This window comes from Molothrus ater, chromosome 5 (genome assembly GCF_012460135.2).
Source record: "Molothrus ater isolate BHLD 08-10-18 breed brown headed cowbird chromosome 5, BPBGC_Mater_1.1, whole genome shotgun sequence".
NCBI classification, from domain to species: Eukaryota; Metazoa; Chordata; class Aves; order Passeriformes; family Icteridae; genus Molothrus; species Molothrus ater.
Window position 1 is genome coordinate 13,156,272 of NC_050482.2, and position 17,956 is coordinate 13,174,227.

General features: G+C 38.2%; 1 protein-coding gene across 2 annotated transcripts in view; it reads right to left on the reverse strand.

Moving 5' to 3' along the window:
• The window catches only part of RELN (reelin), a 284,743-nt gene that overhangs the window by 180,474 nt on the left and 86,313 nt on the right, over window positions 1–17,956 (reverse strand). The gene's annotated exons all lie outside the window — the stretch shown is intronic.

Below are 17,956 nucleotides of genomic sequence, written 5' to 3' on the forward strand. Positions count from 1 at the left end.
TGCTTTTTAGATGAAATATTGCTTGGGAGCTCAAATTCCCCCGTCTGGAATCCCAAATTTCAAGTACTACAGATGAAGGCATTCACTGGAGACTTGCACATCTGCTGCTGTACACAACAGAGTGGTGCTGGAAATTAGAGAAATTCATCTGTAATTTGTGTTGCTAAGAAGTTTATGGTTGATTAATAAAACATCAAACTCAAGCTAACACTTAACGATAAAAGAGGATCTCCTCTCTTAACTGATATTCTAATGGGGTATTCAGAGTGATACAGTTTTTAAAATTTTGTGAAAATACTGCATCAAATAAACAAAACCAAAAAATATTGGTTTGCTCTTGCAAATCTCCTCTTCAGCTTTGGGTAGTAGGTCCACTCTTGCATTTAGTCCACTTCCCTCCACCCCTATGGAAGGGACACTTCCCATGAGCTGCCTGGGATAAATTCACAAGTGTCAGGGTAAATTGAACAGGTTTTCTAAAACCTTAGTTTTTTGAGCACTCTTTTTCAAAAATATCAAAAGTATTGGCTCCAGACGGAGACCCCTGGAATGGGAAGCAGTGACATCCCATATGTGACATAAATCTTCCCAGTGCAATCCAAATAAAACTGACTAGACTAAGGATGGATTCATAACAGATACTAGATTTCATGAAAAGTTACATAAAGGTACTACAAGTGCAATTAGCAATTTCCTGTTTTGAATAATCATGAGGAATCTGCTGATCTCAGGAAAAAAAAAATAAATCCCACGTCTGCACAGAGAAAGGCTGAAATCTTGAAAAACTACAATGGAAAAACAATACAAAATAAGCTAGAAGGTACCTTGCTGCTGTGAATGGGATAGATGTGGCAGTGAGTCAAAAGAATTGAAGCAAGACCCATCAGAGGGATAAAGGTAAAGGTGTGTGGATGACAGAGATCCAATTATAAAATCAGAAGAAAATAAGATGTATTTGAGAACAGCTTCCAAAACAATGTTGTAAAAATAGCAACTATTTTTACAACCAACTATGCTGTACCACTTGTTTGGCACATGCTAAGAAAACAGGCAGACTTCATCCACTGGCAAAGATAATTCTATGTTATTCCTGCACAAAGACTGTTAAAAACAGTACACTGCAAATAACAAATAAAATATTTTAAAATACAGCTGGTGACTTTTAACTTCCAGATGCATTCATCTCTGAGGATCCCTCAATCAAACAGATCACAGTAACTTTGGAGTCCTTGCATGATATTGCTGCCCTTTTAAAAAAATTATCTACTTGAAAAATTTTATTGACCTGAGGCCAATCCCTTGCATTTAAACGAAAGACTTGGATTTATGTATTAATAATACCCAGTGGAGACATATGAACAGGTACCTTTTAGCTTAAGAATTTCAAATGGTCTATTTACTTCCATCTTACAATATGCATTCCACTTGGCCATTGTTCTGGCTGTATTATTGACTTCATAATTCCTAAACTAAGAGCTACAGGAAATATTATAAATATTTTAGATACTTTTAGTAAACCAAAACAGGAGTATTTTCTGAGTTTCCATTCACAAATCTTTTGGTCTGTGCTTACCACAAAAATTTACATGTTGTTGTGCTGCAGGGAAATACCTTCCTTTTTTGCAGCTGTCAGTAGTGTTGTGGAAAATTGTTCTTCAATACTTCTCATGCTGACACTTGGTATTTTGAGAAGTTTATTATAGGAACACGGTAAAGAAATTTGACTTGTTTGTTTTAGGAAGCAAGAATGAAACTGCTTTTCCTTTTTCCCAGGCTATTTCATCTGCTTCATTATGCACAACAAAATACATTAAATTTCAGAAAATCTTTCCTTTTCAAATGCTAAGAATTGTCCTGCTGAATGGGATTTTAAATGAACCACACCTACATTTCTTAATAGTCTCTAAAACTGTATGCATGGTTTGAAAAACATTTTAACCAATTAACCCTTCTGAAACTTGTATCAAAATAAATTTTATAAAGCCATTTTAATTTCTGGGGACATAGTTTAAAAGTATCCTGTTTAAAGCCTTGTATTCCTGAACTCAGGAATCTGTGTCTGCATTCCTGGTGTCAGGTATGCTGAATGATGCTGCTTCATGACAAGTATGGGTTTATTTGGTACTGGTTTAACTTTGTGTATTTTCCTGTGCCCCTCCATGCAGAAGGAGTGTGTGCACAGTCATTTCACACCTGCAGGAAGGAGAAGTGATTTCTAAGCCACAGAAAGCTCAGCACTTGCAGCAACACTGGTACCATCTTTCTCTTGGTCTCCCAACTCCATCCCCTCCCGGCTGAGGAGGAGTTTGCTAAAACACACACTCAGCTGGGGCTTCTTGCCAAGCCTGAGCTTCCTCAAATTCTTCTCCATTTCTGTATAATAATCCTTCCCATGGTCCTCTACATTCAGACATCCAAGATAATATTATTAAAGACACCTAAGTTGTTGTCAACTTTCATTGGAATGGACCTACAAGTTCAGAAATAATTGATGCAAGGAGAAAAAGGGATGGACAAGCAGCATTTCCCCTCCAGAAATACATCCTATGCTCCATTAAATTGAATTTCCCTGCATGTTTTGTCTTTCTGTTTTTAACTGACACAGGCACCTTTTAATGCTGGTGACAGAAGATTTTTATATCAGTGACTGTTTGGAAACTGGACAGCTGCCCAGGAAATGGGTCTGTATTGTGCCACCATGTACAGCAGTCACTCATTTTAGAGCAGCACCCTCCTAACCAAAGGACACACAACATAATGAAGAAAAATCACCCCAGTCACTGTTACTTCAGAAGTATTAGTAAATGAAATGAGCTTGCAGTTAATTCTTGCACCATTAACCTCTGATCCTGAATGAGCTCTGTGGTCTGGAGCACATAAATGACATTAAGAAGGGACATGACAGCTCTGGGCTGAGCCCCCTTTTGCCCAGCCCAAGGATGCCATAACCAACCAGATCTCCATTTTCTTTGCAAAACTGAGCAGAAGGCGTTCCAAACTACCCTGCTGCAGTTTGGGCATGGCTGCCAGCAGGGGTGGGAGAGGTGTCCCATGGGCTGGAGGGAAGACCTGGAAATCTCTGGGCCACTGAGGATCAAGGGATCCCTCAGGGCCCACACACCTTCCCCAAAATTCACCTTAACATCACCCAGCACAAGAATGGGCAGGAGGGACTGCTCGATGTCAGGTGGTAGGATGAAGCATTTTTGGAATATTTGGATAAAACAATAATGAGAATTTCTAATTTTCACATATAGATGCCTTTTTTATAGAACAGTATCTAAGTTCTGTTTACAAACGGAATAGAATTATCCATTGCAAGTGTCCTATTCCAACTTATTTTTAAGTGAAAATTTAAAAAAATCCCAAGAATATCTTCCAGCTTTGTGTAAAAAACTTCATCACATATTTAAATTGATTTTTTTCTCTTGTTCTAACAAATGTCAGAAAATATTAATGATAGGGCACACAGGATATGGCATAAAAGCTGGGACAAAAAGGCCCTGAAGTCTGATTTCTCTCCTTCTCCAGAGATACGTTATTTGTTCTACTGTCCTTTGTTTCCACTGAGAACAAATGTTTAAAATACTGAAAAAATGAATTCCTTAATTTTCACAAACCATTTTTTCTAGTTTTGATTTATGTGTAAACATTAGTATTCTCCCATGAATGTAATTCCTTCCAGCCATTTCAAATACATGATGACTGTTTTGTTAACTCCAAGAAGTGTCAAAGAGAACATGTCCTGCTTCCTGCAGCAAAGTGATGAGAAAACTTCTAGCAAATGACAGCCCTGGCTCCTGCATAATTAACACTTCCAATAAACTGCATCCTAAGCTTCTTGCTTCAAAATTGCCATTAAATGTGAATGATACTGTCAAGAGTTCATACGCCCTTGGAATAATAGTGAGGTGAAAGTGCATTTTCAAGTCAGTGCCAATCCTAAATTTAGGCTTTGTAAGAATAATTTTTTTACAAAAGCCAAAGGGAAAAGAAATATTTTCATAAAATTTATAAAAAAGTAAATAGATACTAGTTAAATATTCTGACAGGTTTTTCAATGCTCTGGATTTTAATGTACTAATTCAAGAGAAAAGAGTTAAGAAAGACTAAAATAAAAGTTTATTTATATTTCTGCTTAGGAGTAAAAATAACAGAACAGTTAGAACTACTACAAAATATTGGATTTTTAAAGTGTAATTTATATCGCTAACAATTGTATTTATTGCAGATAATAGGCAAGATTTGTCTTTAAATAATAGATTCCCTTAACAATAGTTTTAAGTTTATACATGTAAATATATTCCTTTTTGGCTTGTGGTAAAAATAATGATAGCATTTGCACCCAAATATACAAAGCCAGAAATGCTATTCACTTGACAGACTGCACTGTATTGCTATCTATTATTCTCACAGAGAGCATAAGGGTATATAGAGAGGGTCTGAAATGCAATCAGAAGAGGTATTGTAAAGCATATTTTTGACACCATCTAGCCCAGCCTACACTTAAATGAGAGATTGGTGCCTCTTATGAATTAAACATAATTCTTGATTTATGTTCTGTTACCCTTGTATCAAAACCCATAGTTCCAGAGCAATGTCACTGTGAATTCATTTAATGATATTGATGATACACCTAATGTAGAGAATACAAAGTAACAAGCAGTGCAGAGTATGGCTTTATAAATCACTCCTACAGAGCATTAGGCAATAAATAACAAGCCATTAATTCACTCTAAATTATGCTAAAACATGAAAACTACTTGTGCAGCAAATTATAAATACCTGCCATTTCTAATAAAAATGTGAAACTTCTGACCAAGAAATTGTATCAAATCACTACATACATATCAGACTTCAAATTGAGTGGGTTTGGATTAGACCTCCTTTCTTTAAAACAAGACACAGATTGCAAAACCAACACAGCAGTTAAGTCACCCTCAAGGTAGTTCAAGACCCCAATGTCTCAAACCACTTCAGCAGCTGCCCTTCTTCTGTGTGATTCTCAAGCTCCTGACTGCGCAGACACCTCTCCCAACAAATCCTGGTGCTGCTGCAGTTCCTCAGCTGAATATGAAGCCCCAGGACCTGGAAATCCTTGCACTGGGAGTTATCAGCACCATATCACATGGGAAGCTCTCATGTCCTGTGTGTACACCAATACTCACACTACTCACACAACGCCAACCTCTGCATCGGACTTAAAACAGCATAATCTGGTCTAACTGATATTAGGAAATATTTTCCTTGAGAAAATTGAAATTGGAGGGCAATGAATTATTAATTTACACATCATCTGATGCTGATGACTGTTAAGAGTTGTTATGGTTGAGAGTCTTTGGCAGAGAAACCAGATAATTCATTTCTTATGGTCTACTTTGTAGTATTTGAGGAAATTATATTTCAAGTGTTGGCTTTTCTGCAATTACACAACATGAGCTGAGTATCTTTTTGTCTGTGTCTAAGAAATAGTAAAGCAACCTCCAATTATATTTACTGGTTAAAAGCTTTTGAATCCTTTAGAGACCCAAATTCCTATGGTCTACAATTCATGAGGTAAAAACTGTAGAGTTGGATTACGACCCTCTTGTCATGAGCAATGTCATGAATGTAATAACCATAAAAGAAGTAGTTTGATTCCCTGGGAATCATCTCTCTCCCTCCTTGTTGGATCTGCTAAGGGGTACAAGGGACACAATGAGAGAAAAGTGTGCTAGAAAGAGTAAGAGTGTAAAGCTAAGGAATCTGGTTAATGGACCACGCACTCACCATGCTGACTGAAGCCCAAATCCTTCAGGATACTTAGCCTGGCTAAGTCAAAAAGCAGGGAAAAAAGCAGTCTGACAATTTGTATGCTACTGAAATTAGGCTGGCTGTTTTATTCCTCCATTAATCTATTAAGAAAAAGGGCAAATTCTCCTATGAAAAATGACAGTGAGAAACGTGAAAGCTGAGGCTGAGTGCAGGAGATGGATACTGTCCCCATTTCATATAAATGAAGATAAAACCTTTTCATGATCCTTTTTACTGTAGTTACCCAACAGTGTTTAAGTAAAAGAAATAAAACTGCTTGAATAATTATGACAATGTCAAGCCTTGGTTTGGGTTTCCCCAAACTGTTTTGGCTCCTCAGTCTCTGCTCCTCTCCCCAGTAAACAATAAACAGTCACCTCCTAACCTGACATTTTGATAGTGGAAATTTGAGGATTGCCACAGGCACAGACATGCCACTAAAACTAAATAAGACAGCTCTGTATGAATAAAAAAGTTGTCTCTCAAGGGATTTTACTTTTCCCAAATTTCTGTAGGCAAGGTGCTGACTTTCTGCACTAAGTCTTCCCAGGATGGACTTAACCTGCCCCCCTATGATCTTTGCTGTCTCACCAAAAGCTCTCTGCTCTTTTCTGTTTCCCAGACTGCATTTTTGGGTCCCCACCCATTTCTGTATTTCCCAAAATAATATGCCAATGAGAAACACAGTAAACAGTTCTTTCTAACTATCTCATCTGGAATTATATCTCCCATTTTAACTTTTCCTTTGAAAAGAAACCACTGAGTCTAACATTGCTTTAAGGACATTTTTAGAATACAAATGTAATTATACTCTGCATATGTGAACCTCAATGCTAAAATTTAGCTTCATCTATCCATAACTGTGCATCAGTTGCTGGGAGACCAAAGATTATGCTACTCACTGTCTTTCTCTTGCTTTGTATTTCAGCAGCCTCCAACATCCCTTTGCACACTAACAGCTGCATAGTACTTTTTCTCTTTAATTTGTTTCAGTGATTGTGTGAGCAGATTGAGGTCAGTGTAATGCCCTCGAAATTCCAAGTGGCAAACCACTTGTGTTATGGACATAAAATCTGAGATGCCCATAGCCCCAACTTTTCTACATAAAAATATACTGACTCTGACCCACTTATCCAGCTTTGGCCCAGGTTTAAAAAAACCTATTAAAAAAAAATGTTCCAAAGGAGCACATTAGGAGAAACTCATATATTGCAAACATTAGACACAGGCTGGCAGAAACTCATATATTGCAAACACTAGACACAGGCAAAGCATCAGGATACCAGTCCATAGAGACCAGGCTCAACTGTAAAATTCATCAAAATAAAGTTCTAAAGTATAAATACTGGACTTTTTATATGGACAATGACAGCCCAAGCTATTACTGGTCCTCTAGCTGTATTTCCTAATTCTCACAAAACCCTGAAATTAAGTACTGCCAGAAGTAAAAGTTACACTTCTCATGTTTTGCCTTACTAATAACTGAGCAACTAGCAATAACAGCAATAACTCTGTAGCTGAAGACAGCTATTCTTAATTTGATATTATTTTGCTAGAATCACTGCTGATTTAACTTTGCCCATGCAGACTCTCTGAATCCATAACTCCACATCCATACAGCAGGCAGTCAGGTTTCTGGGGGTGCATTTTCTGGGTGTGCTGCCCAGCCCTGGCTGGAAATGCTCTGGTCCTTGGCAAATGCTCACTGACAGTGAATCTGCAGGAATGCACAGACATGAAAGGTATTATTACATTGCTATTTGTTATGCTAATTTTGTTACGGGCCTGTCGGAATTTCATTATAAACCATATTTTCAAGGAGCTCATAAATCAACCATGAAATGTATTCTGTGCTCACACTTTCACAGACTGAATGAGACCCAATGACTTGATTTTGCCAATTTAAAGGGGGAAAAAAAGAGAAAGAGGGTTTATTAAAATTCTATTTATTAATTTTTCAAACATAACTTGCAAATTTAAAGACACTATTAAAGGACTGCTGAACAGAGCACTGCAAAGCTTCCAGCACTTGTGAACACTGAGCTTCACTTACTCCATAATTTTGTTACTGTCTGGAAATCTAATTAAGCTCATGAAAACTTAATAAACTTGGCTAATACCTCTGTTTTGGCTGAGGTTTGTATCCCTCCCTTCTCTCTGTCACTGGCTGTTCAGTGCTCCTGAACCTTCCAGCTTCACACAGCTCCAGGCAGCTGAGAGCTCCAAGGTGTGCTACAGCCTTTGGAGATCCAGGGCTCTCAGGTCAAAGGGACCATTAACTGCTCTGCCCTGGCTTTGGCACTCCCTGGTAGCTCCAGCTGGGAATTCACATCCCAAGTCACATTCTGCAACAGAAAATCCCTGCTGCCAAAAGTGAGACTGAAACCCAGCCTTGGAATCCAGCCTGAATACCTGTGAGATGGATCAGCATCAAGAGCAGGGAGTTGCTGATGCAAGTTAATTACCATTACCAAATTAAACTACTGCAACATGACTACCTTTACTGACCACTGTAATAGGCACCCAATAGTCATCCATATCACATTGCACAACCAACCTCAGATTTTTAAATTTGTTTTTTATTCCTTCTCCTAGTCCACAGGGCTTCTAGCCAAAAGTATTTCAGAGCTCTGAACATAGTCACAACCAACAAACCTAGCTATTAGTTAGATCCTGGTGGGTTACAAATCAACAACATAAATATCTTTACAAATACAAGTAAACATTCCTGACATATCCTAAAAACTTGCAAGAGTGAGATAGATTTTATTTTTATTTCATTTAGCAAACACGTAATACAAATTTTTAACTGCAAATTGTCCTCCTGTGAGATGCTTTGTTTTTGTATCAAAGCAAAGCATTAAAAGATCAATCCTTAAAAGCTTAGCAACAAAAAAGGCCAAGTGCAATCTACATACACTGTAACTAATTACTTTTATGACAATCTACTTATCTGCCACATCAGTCTGGCAACCCAATACATGAATTCCCAGAGTCTTAGTGTCTACAGGTTGTGCCATATGGCAGTGCAAAGTTAGATTTAGATGCGATTTCAGCGTCACAATGGTTGTTTTTAAAGGCACAAACAAGTGTACTAATACACGAGGAATTAAATAATTTTTAGAAATTCAACATTAAATAATTTTCACTTTTCTGAATGATGACTCATGGAGACCATAGTGCTCTGCTCGGATTACGAAATTTTTCACTATTGATGGATATGTTGCTGCCACAGGAGAGCTAAGACTAGGACCTCATAAGAAGGAGAAAACACTTGCAATGGATGTTCTGTGCAATATTTGAGAGGGGTTGCAAAAACAAAAACAAAAAAAGATGAATTGTTATGTTAGAGAAAATGCCAACAAGGAGAAATATTTGTGAGACCACATTTCATATTCCCTAATAAAGACACTGAAATCCTTGCAGAAGCTAGATGAAATATGATGTATCCTTGGTGTACTTCAGAACAAGGACATTATCATGGATTCCAGATCTGTTTGCTCTCCCCCCATGAGAAGTAAAGCTGACATTCCTCATCCATCAGCATGGACAATGGCTCACAGTGATATAAACTAGTGGTTTCCAGGCAAGGGGGACCTCAGGTGGCTTTGAAAAAGAGGAGGATTGGATGTGCTCCCCTTGCCATGGAATCCAAGATGCAGATCTCTTCTGGTGGATGAGTCAGGAGCCACCACAGTGCAGTTGTTGCCTCCAACCCAGATGGGCAGAGACCTCCCAGCAGCTACAGTCACAGCCGGGTTAAGCAGGAGAGAGATGTGAGCTACAGACATCAGCTGACAGTAGAAGGAACAACTCAGAGAATTGTCTTTTCCAACCCTTTACTGGCCTGACTCTGGGACTCTTGATGCTGACAACAATCAGAAAAAAAAAGTTCTCTAAGAAGTTAAAAGCTCCACAGAATAAGAAACCCAGTGCTCAAAGCTGCTGGGAGGCACACCATTCTTAAGAAATGACATTTCATCATGTTAAGTAACAGCAGAGCTCCAGCCTTTTGGAATGTTTTTTGAAACAAAAAAGACAACAATTTGCACATAAATAATTAGAATGATGACCTAATTGCCCATACTATTTAAAACACGAAGTTCTGGCTAGGAACACTGGAGACCCATGAAACAGTGCCAGCTCCAAGAACAGTAGCTCCAAAGCTGGACACTTCACCCGAAGGAAAGGTCAGCACTCCCTGGCAAGCCGGAAAATATCCGAACAGATTTCATGGCTTCTGGCAAGGTAAAGAATCACAGCTGAAATGTCTGCCCTTGCAGAAGTCACAGTTGAAATTTCACATGACTTTCAGCATGATTCAAGTGCCCCAAGGTATGCAGGGCATGTGAACCTGGGAGAGCAGCTGAGGAAGTACACTCTAGATGCACATGGGTGCCTCACTGGAAGTTTCCCAGGCACAGGGATCCAGGCACATGTAGTTTGCACAGCTGATGAAGGGAGAGAGGGTCTCTCCCAAAATCTCAGAAGGGACACCAGTAACTGACCAGCTGTGATCCCCCATGTCTATGTGTCCTGAATCCAGGAAAAGTGGCCTCGGTCACTTCATTAAGCCATGTATATTCATGACCCTTTTCTCCATCCTGTCAGTAATAAACCAAAAGACAAAGCATTGAGCCTGGAAACAGCTGATACTGACTCAGTTCCCAGCTAGGTCCAAGGCTGGTACAAGGATCTCCTCTCACAGAACAGGGCTTTCCCCATTTATGTACAAGCTAAAACCTTCCATTTAACCCTGGCACTGCATAGCTTCTTACAGCCAGAGGAAGTCAGAAAATAGCCCCTCAACAACCACAGGCTAGAAAATAGAAAAGGGATCTAATATTTAATCCTTAATCCTTCCATGGGGCCAGAGGCCATGTGTCTCTGAGTCCTACCATGTCGTACATGGCAGAGAGCTGAGCTCCCTCTCCTCCTAACCCAGAATGGCTCCAGGCAAAGGCACCTACAATATTTCAGCTTTTTCCATCCACTTCCTAAAGCTTACATCATGAGCATACCCACAGCCCAGACAGAACAGGTGCCACCACTTCCAAACCCAAATTCAACCCTGCAGATGCGGGTCAGGTATCTCTGAGCCACCAGCACATCATGCTGTGACTGGGTTTATAAACAGCTATACAGCAGCAGAGACCAGGCTTGGAGCAAGCATTCCCCAAGCACCTGAAATGGTGTTGGAAAACATGAAGAAGAGACACATGTGATGACCACTACCTGACAAGCTCCTCCTGGGGCCGGATGCTGCAGGGGTAGTTAATTGTTTTCATTTGCTGTGCTATGAAATCCCCATACTACCTTCCCTCAGACCAGGGAAGTACTGACCATTTAACATTCTTTTCAGACTTGGTTCTGCTTCACTGAGGACATAGTTACACTAAAATTAGCAAACTGCAAAATCCCTGATGTTAGTTGATATTATTTATAAAGGATGAGCATTGCTTTCAGTCTAATGTTTTATGAGAATAAACCTTTCTAATAATTGTACAAATCAAAGATATGGCACTCTGTTTTAATAAACTTCAAATAGTTTTTGGTGTATTTGGTTTGTTGTTATTGTTGTTTTGTTGTTAAAGTTCAGTATCTTCTAGAGAGGCCATTTTCCCTTTTAATGTTGGCAATTTTCCAAATTCTAAGGAAGTTTCCCAGTACTTCACATGCTGTCACAGCATCTTCAAGCCATCTTTACAGCTCTTCCATCGTATTTTGTGTAAAGAAAAACTTTCAGCTCATCATTGCAGCAGCTGCTAATGAAGATTTCTAGGCGTTCTTCTAATTGATGAGAAGAGAATGACAAATATTTTAAGTATCCATTAAGCTGTGCTAAATCAATGGTGATTTACCCAGAATTTCTATAGGAGCATACAGCACATCCACTTTAATATCAAGTGAGTTAATTGTGATCAATGATACTACAGCAGAAGGCAAACGAATCCTTAATGACAAGAAACTTCGCGTGTAACAAAAATAGCAGCTAACAAGAAACCTCCTTGCTGCATTTTTCACATTACATCATTATTAACTACTGTACTGCAAAAATGAAAAGGAAAATATGAACATTTTAAAGACTTCTACAGATCAATCAGTTTTACAAAACATAATAGGATAAGGAAAAAAATTGTAAGCTTTTATATCTTTTTTTTTGCATACATATATTTTTGGAAATTTATTTTAAAGGGTATTAGATTAATGAAAAAGTTGTCATCACAGAATTCAGGGTTATTTTTTTAGCCACTGAATACAAGACTGGGGTCTCTTTGGGTGTCCTTGTCTCACTTTTACAACCTCTTTTGTTTGACTTGTAGGTTTTAATGTGCATCATAACACCTCTCATCCAGCAGTAAGAAATTCTCTGGGGAACACTTGCAGAAAATAGGACATTGAGTCCATAATTAAAGTAATCTCTTCCCAGGCAGATGCTTCAGTTGGCTCTGTTATCACATATTACAAAAGGCATCTTGAGGCCCATAAAATGTGTGGCAAATAGCTTTGGAGATGAGAAACGGCAATTTTTCATCTAATTTTGATCCATAGACATGTAAGTACTGTATTGCCACTTTTTGGTATGAAGCCAAATAACTATTGTGGTTGTTGAAATAAGCTTGGCAGTAACCAAAATTAAAGAGTACTCCAGCTTTTATCATCAGTCAGGAAAGCCTTTTTCTAGCCATCTTTGCACTTAGGAAATAAGCATGCCATCTCAAATATGCGAGTTAATGCCTACATCTGGATTTAGAAGAAAGGCTTTATGCAGCTTAACTTACCATACATATTCTCTCTCCATTTGTGTCTTAAAGCCATCGTTCAAATTATGGCCCTGACATCTTCACTGCATTGCCAAACTGTCTGTGATACTGACTGGGAGCGTTTCTACTATTTATTATTTGCATTTTAGGATGTTTAGGACATTGCTCTTTGAATGTGTAAGTAGGTTCTGCAAAGCAATTTGTTCATATCAGTTATAATCCTTTGCATAAACACTGATGGTGATAGGAGCTGGCTGAATTTGAGGAGCATGTTTTTAGTTCCTGACTGCAGCAACGTATTCAATGTGGGCAAAATTTGACCTCAGACAAGTACTGAGGTACTGAAAATAAAGACAGAATTACTTTCTTCCATTATTCATTTCTTCAAAATTGTTATTTTAAACTCTTCCCTATTTGGGTGGGAAATCACAGAGATTGCTGGAGAGCTTCTTATTCTTTAAGACTTCAAAAATGCATTTTTCACAGAAAATGGCTCAAGCAAATGTACATTACTACTTGAGCTAAACAGCTTATGTTGATCTAAGAAGGATATTTGGAAGGTTGTAAGAGAAAATGTATTTGTTACATTTCTAGTAAGAGCTAAAAAGATTCAAACCACTCCAAAACAATAAGGAAAAGAACCCCATCAACCTTAAAACATAATGCTACAGTGCCATTGTACCTGTAAAATATGTAATGAAAACAGCCATTAATCACTTCTATAATATGCTTTTAAATAAAAATGTGTTATTTGAATTGGTGTAGCATCTTCAAGTGTTCTTCTAGGTGATAACTCTGCTGTACAACAGAGTTCATTCTGTCAGATAATTTGAGATCATGGTCATTCTGAATACTCAAAATCAAGTTTTCCCAGGAGGAGGGCAGCAAAAGCTGATCAAATGTTTTTGTTGTCTTCAAGTTCAAGTGTTCTTTCTTTGTTTTTAAACTTTTGCTAAAACTCAGCATGAGGAGAACATTGTTATACAAAGGGAGAATTTCTTCCTTGCTGAATATTACTGTGTGTTTACATAATATTTTGTAGATCACTCTATTAAAGATCCTCCAAACAAACAAGGTGAGAAAAGTAAGTTAATTTGTGTGAACTGAGATTATGGTCAGAACATCCTTATATGCCCTTACCTGTGTACACAAAAAAAAAAGCAAAATTCAAAAAAATAATCTGAAGGCATGAATTTTAAAAGAATTGGAAAGTGTTGCCTGTGTCTTTGATGACAGCATGAACGAACCTGATTGCTCTGCTGGATCAAGGACAGTGCTCAGCACCCTGCAGGATCAAGTTCTTCACCAAGTCATTTGGCAACAGTCCCTTGCAAGAAGTCAAGGACTCCACAAAAACAAGACAATGCACTTGACTCCAGCTTATTCATGCACTGGACATTTTATCTGCTTCAGAGATGGCATTGAAATGATCAGGCTCCAACAGCCCACCAGGAGACATTCCAGAGGTACCAGAGTCAGCCATGCAGACATGGTATTTAGTTGTACAGGCTCGTCTGCAGGACTGAAATTCATCTTCCTAAAACATCTTTTACAATTGTCCTCTGCCTTTGCCTGCACTCATGTTGTATGCACTACATGTCTACCTGTAGACAATAGTTCCAGGTATGGTTAGTCTTCACTCTTTCTATAACTAACATTTCCAAAAGAACTCCCCAAAACTGGCTAGTGGCTATTTCATTCAGCATATTTCTTCTAGGATGTCATTTTGAAAGGTTTGTTATTGATGAATTATTACTAGGCAAAAGATATTTCATTCAACTGCTGTGACACACAGGAAAACTTGTTAGTGGAAACAAAGTGTTGGGAGTGTGTGTAATATGTTCTGTACTCCAGTCATGGTTTCAAAATTAAGTCATTTTGAGAAAAGGGGAAGATAAAGCAATGCTTTGAATGAAACAAGGTTTATGCTGTTGATGAACTAAAATACATTCTGAAAAATCACCCTGAGGATCAATTTCAGAGATATTTTTATCAAAATTCAAGAGAGAATCTTAAACACAGTTACTCATAACTGATTCACAGATTGTGAATTGATGGCCTTGTGCACAAAAATAATGTGCATGTTGCAGAAAAGAAAATAGAATCTAATCTCTGCTTCTAGAATTGCTAAATGAACATTTGTAAAAGGGAAGCAATTCTCACCAGGACCATTTTATCATTCAGATAATACTAGTAGAAAATTCCTAAATTTCATTTTATTTCATGCTGGAGGTGCCAGAGTCCTTTATGAAGCCACAACAAAATCTTTACAGAGCAGCCAAAGGCTATACTGAGCTTCCTTCTGGTATCATACATTACAAGTATGTGATATAATAAATTTGCATCACACAAAGAAAAGAAATCATCCTAAGACCGCATAACATTGCAGCTTCTACTCTGGCATTACACAACATTTACAGAAGTAGCATTATATGCTTCTTGCCTATCTTTGGCTTTGAGTTCAACTAACACCAATAGAATTTTCATGTGCCTTTACTTTAAATACATGCTCACATACCCATTTTTTCTGGCTTTGTTGGTTCTGCTTTTCCTACAACACAGTGTAAGGAGTCTAAAATCACAAATGGCCAGTTGTCTGCACACTTGGAGATAAGCTTAAAAATAGAGTAGTCCTCTCATTAAAGTGGGCTTTTAGTAGGAATATCAGTCATCTGAGATAATATTACACAACAGATTTGACCTACAAGGAAAAAGGAAAAAAATTGCAAGATTTTATGAACTTTACATAGTTGCCATTTTTATTCATACCCTTCAGCAGATTTCAACTGTTGGGCAGCCCACTCATTGAAAAGTTCTTGACACAGACAAAGTTAGTTACTTTTGAGGGTGGTGGGGATGAAAAATTAATTTTCATTACTTGGTACAGGATGCTTATGGTTAGGCAGCTGAGTCTGGGTGGGATTCCAATTCGCAATTAAAAAATCTTAAAATACATGCCTATGTAAAGGTCCATAAGCAAGCTATGTAGCTGGAGATCCATTTTTGTCAGTGGAGATCTAGATCTTAATTCTGCTGCCTAGAAGTAGTAAAATAATTTGAAACATCCTCAGGAAGCTAGTAAAGGCCTTGTATTCCTGCAGGTACCTCTCCCTAGATGTAGAGCTGAACGTCAGGCCTGGATGTCTATGGAACCAGACTGCATTCCCATTAACCCTCAGGTAATTACAGACACACAGCTCACATAAACACCTGCCTGGAGAGAGGCACATATCCCATACCCAGTTGAAACAACTGAAAACCCCTTTTCAGGAGTGGACAATTAGGTGCAACCAGCTGTCATCCTCTCTCATGGTTTTTTTGCTTTGCTCTGAACACTTTTGAGCACTCACCTACTCAGTACCCTTTGTGTTACTATCTTCTGTTTAAAAAAAGTTTCTGAAACACCCACAATTTCTCATTAGTCACCTCAGTCTGCTTTACACAAAATAGACAAAACTAAGACAGGATGAACAGACAAGTTAAATCTAATGCCTCATAGTTGGATGAGCCTTTGCTGTTTGGGGTCATAGAGGAGCCACAATGATTCCATGCACAGAGTTTGCATTTCATTGGAAATTAACAAACACAGAAGATGAAGGAGGTAATCTGGGCACCACATCAAAATGGGACACGAGAGCAGAGCCAAGATAGGAATCAAATATTGGCTCGTGATTTTCAGAATATTACACATAATGTTGATTGACGGCACAACAATGCCTCTACCCAGGGAAGTGGAAAACCAAGCAAGGGAGTAATTTTTCTTCATAATTCCACTAGACTGACACACCAGCAAGGAACAATTACTGATGATTTTTTTTTCTACAAGGCATAAGTTACAATCAATATGGAAAAATAAAAATAACTGAAACACTGGGCTAAATGTTGGAACTGACTGTAAGCAGTGACTGTCTCTTATTTGATGCTGCCCATCCCTGACTCAGAGTCCACACCAATACCACAAAGAGTGTTATGAAATATCCTTCTTCTCCCTTTTGTTGCAGTAAAGAGTAGGAAGAGAAATGCAGCACTTACTGAAGCAGGGAGCTGCTTCTTTACAAAACCCCAAAGTCAAGGCTATCTGTACATTAAGGTTTGCATATGTGTTATGGCACAATCCTCAACTGAATGCAGAGATTTCAAATATAGCAGCACCTAGAATGCTGTGAACAACAGTGTATTTCAGTGTACAGTTCTGTGGCATCATAGGAATGTGAGGGAGAAAAACATACACGACCATATAATTGAGAGTTGATGATACATAAATACAAGGGAATTAAGGGACCTCACTTCTGATAGATGCTGTTTTCTGTTTACTTTATGTTATTATTTGTGTGTATTATCATTGTGTACAAACATAATTGCGTACTTAATCTTTAAGATTATCCTTTGTACTTCTTTAAAACAATTGAAAAAACTACAGTAAACAGTGTCTTAAATGGTAGTTTAGCTAAGTGGTTTACCAGGGGAATGTGGTTCCTTCAGACAATATAGATCTCTCCCACCCTGGCTAGAGAACTAATATAGTAAAGCATGTAATCTTCTTGGCTGTTTATTTAGTATTTCTATAATTATTATCATAGGTTTTCTATAAATGCTTTAAATAGGTAACCAAGTCTCTCAATCACAGACTTTATGCTCTGTAGTGTTTGTACAGCATGGTATTTTGAGTTCATAATTAACACCATTGCCAGTTCCTGAAACAGGCTTAAACACATGGGCATGAAAAGACCAGTTCTGGAACAGGGTGCTTCAAACTTCCCAGAAAGGAGTTGTAACTTTAAATGATTATGGGAAGAGGCATATTCTCAGTGAAAAACACATCTCCTTTCTTGAAAACTTCTTCCAACAGTTCAGCTGTCTGCCTCAGCATTCAGTCCCAGACTTTTTCCAGGAGCTGTTCTGAGAATCGGTTTCTCCTGCCTCAACAGAAGTGATGTGCCAGGGCCCTGCCTCAGCCACCACTGCTCTCTTACCTCTGTCCTCACAGAGAGGGACCACCACAGCTATTCCCAATCCTACTGAGCCATTTGCACCATAGGCTGTGCTAATTAAGTGTCACAAAATATGTGATTTTAGCACTTACTAGCTTATTAGACTCTGCCTACAGACTTGGGAAGATATCTTTACAGAAGTCCAGTCTTCCATTAATAGAAGTTATAGTGGATATATAGACACAATCATAATTATTAAACACCTGTTCAGGGACTAACACAAATGCTTACACAAAAAAAACCACTTATTCTTCTAGGTACATTCTACAGCCTGCAATTGTATTTAATACAATAGCTGGAGCTTCTGCAATAAACCCTGCTGGTGGTCAAAACAAAATATGCTTTTGCTATTTAGGTCAGCTTTATCACTTTTGCAAACTAGCAAGTTAAGCCATCTATAAAACAACA